The sequence below is a fragment of the Cygnus atratus genome, chromosome 5, assembly GCF_013377495.2.
Source record: "Cygnus atratus isolate AKBS03 ecotype Queensland, Australia chromosome 5, CAtr_DNAZoo_HiC_assembly, whole genome shotgun sequence".
NCBI lineage: Eukaryota > Metazoa > Chordata > Aves > Anseriformes > Anatidae > Cygnus > Cygnus atratus.
Window position 1 is genome coordinate 2,355,635 of NC_066366.1, and position 6,000 is coordinate 2,361,634.

Here is a 6,000-nt window from a genome sequence, read left to right on the forward strand (position 1 = left end):
GAATCAGTTTAGTAAACTACTTCCATGACTGTAGCTAGGCATAGATGCCATTCTGGGGCGTCATGTATCTCCACTAATGTTCAAGGTGTTGACTCAAGGAAAAATTTGGCCAGCTGCCTTATGACTAATTAGCCACACAGATCTAAAAGCAAACACTGATCTAATAAGTTTCCCAGGGTAATGTATACATTAAGCACTGAAAAGGCTTTGCTTCAGTACCATTGCTCTAACAAATATCCCATGAGGTTGTGTGTGCATACTGATATTTCGTGTTCAAAGGAGTGAGTTTTCTCCATGCCGGGAAGGAGTTTTGCCCAGAGAGCCATCTGCTTGAAATCCCCCTTCAGCAAAGTATTTAAGTAGGTGCTTTAACTGGGTTGGTGGTTAGAAATGGATTGCTGTATAAAAGCATTTAGACCAAGAATGGACTCCTTTGTGTCCACAAAACACTGAAAGATTGCTGGCTGCTAGCATAACTGGGGCTTTGTAGTGGCTGCTGTGCAGACCCTTTGTCCCTCAGGCTGAAGAAAGGGAGAAAACTGCTGACTGGGCAAGGACAATACGTGGGGGTGAAAAGAACACCACATCTCTGTTGGAGCAAATTCTGTGCAGTTCCTGCTCTTGCAACAGCTGTTTAGCAGCATCTTAGATACTGGGCTGTTTAGGTGTCAATGGCTAATGACAGGGAAAGCATCTCATGGCTCCCTTGATGTGAGGAGTCCATAGCCCCTTTGTTAGGGGTGGCTGTGAATTCTGTCAAGAAGTCAGCAGAAGCAGACTCAGCAAAATAATGCAGCAGACTTGTGGGGAGGTTCGGTCCAGTCACTCCCCTTAGGTGCAGTCTGAAGCTCTGGTTGTTACAGGGTATTGTCAGGCTTTGCCTTGTCCAGGTGCTCTGTGTGAAGAGACTCTAAATCTGGCTATTGCGTGACATCTCTGGTTGACTCTAGGATGAGCCAGGGAATCCTAAACACATTGTGTGATTGTAAATAAGACCTTTGCAGAACCCAGCTGTGAGCCTTTTTCACCTGCAACTGGATATGCCTTTCCCTTCTGATGCTCGGTGCTGCAGGTAGACTGCCTGAGGCTTGAAAGCAGCAGGCTGCAGCACCTGAGAGGGTCACCACAAAAGGTGTTGCTTCATTGTCTTCCGTGCTTTTCCACCCTCCCGGTATTCCTGATGCTGCTGGGGAAAGCTGTTAGGCCTCATATACTCCTATGCCCACAATGGTTGCACAAAGCTGCTCCAGGGCTCTTGCAGCCTGCTTGTGCCAGGTGCCTCACTGTGCGACACAGCGTGTCTCCTCCTGGCCCTCGGAGTCAGTGTCCTGTCCTGCCAGACCCTTCCTTTCAGGGAGGCTCCCAGTTGAATCTCAGCGGTTGCTGCCAGACCAAAACAGGGCTTGATGTGAAGTGAAGAAGAGCAGCGCCCTCTTCCTCCCGTGTTTCAGAGCTCTGAAATCTTCAGCAAATCCTCAGCAGCAGTGAGGTTCCTGCGTGCCCTGGCTCTGCTGCTCCTTGGTCTCTGTGAGTTAGAAAAGGAGAGAGAATATCGTGTTTGTATAGTGTGAAATGACTTGCATAGGTTTAGCCTTGACAAGATCCCTCCTATATCTTTAATGACCTGAATATAAAATTTACAGCGTGGAAAGTCCCAGCAGCAGAGGAAGTCATCAGCACACAAGCTGCCTTTTGCAGGGCAGGAGGGGAAGTGAAATCCACTGAGATTTGGGAAGTATGAATGATGTAGTTATGGTTGGCAATTTGAAATATATATGTAGCTTACTTCAAAATAAATATTTGCAGTTTCAATCCAGCATATACGTGGGAGGGTGAGAGCTAGCATGTATTGGTATTTCTTAAAACTAACCATTTTGAAAGTTTTATGCTGGAATAATCTTATTGCACTGAACAAACAGAGTTTAGTGTAATACATGCCAGGGAGAAGTGTCACCTGCCCTTCTACATCCACCATTTCCTGCCCAGCTGCCCAGGCAGAGTTCCTGAAGAAAGTTGTGCAAGGGAGATTAAGGGAGAGAAAGAGATGAGAATGCCCTTTGGCTTGGAAGCTGCAGGTGAGGAAAGTTCTCTTGTGTTTTCAGCTCCATGAAAAACTTTGAAAGACACACTAGCCGTACCTGCACCCAACCTTTTGATAAAAGGCAATTTTTAAGTCTCCAAATTATTCCAGTCATTTGTCTGAAAGTGCTAGAGCTGACCATTATATAGACTGCATTATTGGACAGAATAATTTATTTTTCTACAGTAATTATTGTGGCTTCATTTTCTTGAGCCCTCCACAGTCCGTCTTCTGGAAATTGTTTCCTGTAGAGTTTTGTCTTTGTCCTGGGTTATGTTGTTGTTATTTTTTTTTCTGGGACTCATGTCTGTTTTTCTGTTGCTGTTGAATTATACAGCTTTATCTGTTTCTTATTCTGAGTTTTCTGGGGCATCTCTGCATCTCTTCAGGATATGTTGGCAAGTACTAAAAATCACTTCTTTTTAAGATAAGATGAGAAATCAGAAAAAAAAAAAGGGGGGGGGGAGGGAGGAACAGGATTGACTGACCCACTTCCCACTTTGCTGACTTGCTCTTTGTTTTTCATTGAGAGAGGAGATGAAATGAGGGTGTAAACAACCTCAGCAGCTCTTCTTTCCTTACACTGGTTAGCCTGCAAGCATGACTGGGTAGTATGCCAATAAAGCATGGCTGTAAAGTGGGGTATAAAATTCCTGGTGTTTATCTCAGTGAGTTTATATCAAATGTAAAGCAAATTCTATCTGCAGGCAGGAGCCATGTCACTCCATCTTGCAGGGAGGATGGTAGATGAGCTCCCCAGTGCGGAATGTCCTCTTCCCTGCCTTGGAGGGAGCTTGTGCTACTGTTCAGCATGACCTTCTCGTGCCCCAGTGGCCATATTGAGAGGCCAGGAAGGGCAGTATTTCCTCATGTTTTCTCCTTGCAGCAGCTTTGGATGCTGAGGACAAAAGCACCCCTGTCCTTGGCTTTGCTGGGCCAACAGATGTCTTGGGCTTAGGGGAGGGCCTGTGAGGCAGCCTTGCTGGTAGCCTCTGGGGCCATTTGCCTTCAGCCTCCAGCATGTGCTGTCTTCAGTGCATGCCATCTGTCCGTGTCGGCAGCGGTGAGTACCAAAGCTTTGTGGCAGAGCCATCCTGTCCTGGAAGGCAGGGCCAGTGCCCACCAGCTTGGAGAGGTTTTGCAGCCTTTTGAAGCCTCTTGCTGACATCAGCCTTGATGTTGTGTTGTGCAGAGATCTGTGCACACTGCTCTGGAGTCAGGAAACGGTAAGAAAGGCATTTTAGTCCGTTGGGTATTTCTTGAGTGAGAGGTAATGGTCATGTGTGGACCCATCTCCAGTGAGCAGGATGAGCGTTTTTCTGAAGTGTGCTCTGGTTCAGAGGCATTGCACTGGGAGGGAGCAATCAATACCCCTGGCTAATCTGTTGCAAGCAAATAACCAACTCAGAAGTCAACCACTGGTTTCAAGGTATCCAAACTGGATGACTATTTTACTGTGGATCTTAAGTAGTATGAGCAGATAATACGCTGCTGCTCCAACTTCCCTCTTTCCCATGATTAAAAATCAGGATGGGAATTGGGACCTTTATCTCACTTATTACCCTGAAGTACAGGGCAGGTTTTCTTATCTGTTGGCATAAGGTGCATTTATAACACACAGTGGAAGTAAAATTGTGAGACTCGGACAAAATGCTTGTTTGCTAAATTAACACCCAGCCTGTAGTCTTGGAGCTGTAGTGTGTGGGTTGCTTTAAATGCTCCACCTGCTCTTGCAGCTTTACTCTTCTTGCCATAAACCGGAGCTGATGGGGCATTTGCTAGTAAACCAGAGTACCACTCCACCACGGAGCTTTTATATTACAGTCATCTCCTGGCTTCAGTGGAAATCCTTTGGTTTTCTTGTGTGCTTCCTTCCTTTTGGGAGAGCTCAAATGTAGTCATATATCTTTATTTAATCAGGTGAATAAGTGTCAAATAGTTCCCAAGGTGAAAAATAAGGTGCTTTTGTCCTCTCAGGCATGTTTGCTCATAGTGGAGCAATGGTCCTGTTGCATAATGAACCAAGTCAGCACAGGAGAAAAAAATATATCCCCCTTCAATCTGTCAGCCTCATTATCCTTCTGCACACAGACAGCTCAGTGAATGCTTGAGTTGGCTCACGCGTAATGGCCTTTTTGTGAGGCTGTGAAATAATGGGCTCGCGTTTTAGTGCATTTTGCACTCTCATCTGATTTTTCCTCTCTACGAGGTCATGTGAGGAGGGGCTGAGCACAGCTGGGCTGGCTGTGGCTGCAGAGCTCAGGTGCAAATGCCTGTCCACAGCATGTGGCTGCTCTGGCATCAACGCAGCCTGGTTGGTGCTGACATCTGCCCTACTCGAGGCATGGCTCCACACTAGCACAGCTCCCATGTGCCAGCCTGCAGAGGCCATGTGGTCCAGGCACCGCTGTCAGTGACCCCCCTGCATGGACGCTGCTATCAGCCTCCAATGTCCTTGTATTGACTGAGCTTTAAGGTTAAAATGCATCAAGGTAAAGGAGGAGGCAGTTGGTTCTGCACTGTTCGGACTGGCCCTGTTGAGCAAGGGTTGAGGTGAGAAGATGGGGCTGGCTGCAGCTCACAGATGCTGAGGCCAGGTTCTGCCTGGCCCCTTCCCTGCTCAGGGCTTTGCAGCAGCCCCCAGATGAGGAGATACCATTCAGGAGGAAGGAGAAGCTGTGGTGTCGTGACTTAAAGCCACTCTGCCTGCTCGGCCTTTTCATTATTTATTTATTTATTTATTTTTTCCACTGTACCTCAGTTCCTGCAAGAGGAATGTCTTTCCCTGGTTGTTTTCAGGGGGACTGGTCTTTTTCCTCTTTCACCCACCTTAATTTTGGTCTCTTTCTGAAGTATTTTTCCCTGGGTTCCCCTCTTCCTTTCTTGTGCTTGGCTGCCAGGGACAGGAGTGTTTTTCCAAAGCTGGCCGAATGCCGGTGATGTCTCTGTGAGCAGCAAGTGTGAGCCTGGGCTGCATAAGGGGAGAGAGGAAAGTCACCCTCAGGAGCTGTAGTTCCTCCTGAGGGTTCGAAGTGCCCTGGAAATCAGGCTTGACATAAATCCTGGGCTAAGCTCTGCTTTTCTTGTGTATGCTTGCTATCATATCAAAAGTGTCCTTTAGTTTAACAAAAACCAATCCCACATGGGATGTTTCCAGTGCTGTACTGTATCTCCTGAGACAGGGCTGTATTTTCTTGTGCACCTTCTCTTTGCAACAAATAGCTTGAAAGGTTCACATGAATGTCTGCTTGCTGAGCTGCAGTGTCTGGGCCCTTCTGAAAAAAACAATAAATTAAAATGTTCCTGGTGAAATCTTTCACCGTGCAGGACCACATCGGTATTGGGCAGCTGTCATCAGCCGTGATGCTTCAAACACTGGCTTCGGGCCAAAAGGCTGTGCTCCAGAGGCTGGCTGGGAGCTGCGCTGGCTCTCAGGGCTGCTGGCAGCCCTGTCAGAGCACTGGCACTCTCTTTTCTGCCAGTGATGCTGCTGGGGGTTTTGAGAACCACTGGTGTGTCTGAAGGCTGATGCCTGCCTGTCTTTTTCCTGGATCAAGCCCATTTAAATCAGACTGGTTCCGCTTGTAAGAGTCACCATGCAAGATGTTTCTTTGACTAAGATCAGTTCCAGGCACGGGAGCAGTGCCGGAGGCAGGCGCCTGCGGCTAATCTTGCTTTCAGGAGAGCCAGCGAGGAGGAACAGTGCTCATTATTCCCTTAGAGTGAGCCTGAGCTCGCCCGTGTTGTTTGTGCAATGTACTGCAATGAGCCTAACCCCTCCTTTACTACACGGTGCTGGCTGGAGTACCTGCTGGTCTCCAAACGTCACGAGGCTTCACTTATAAAGCACAGGCAGTAGATCTTCCCCCTGCTGTCTCTCCAAGAGGCGCATGAGAAGCAAGCTCTACGCAGGCAGAAAG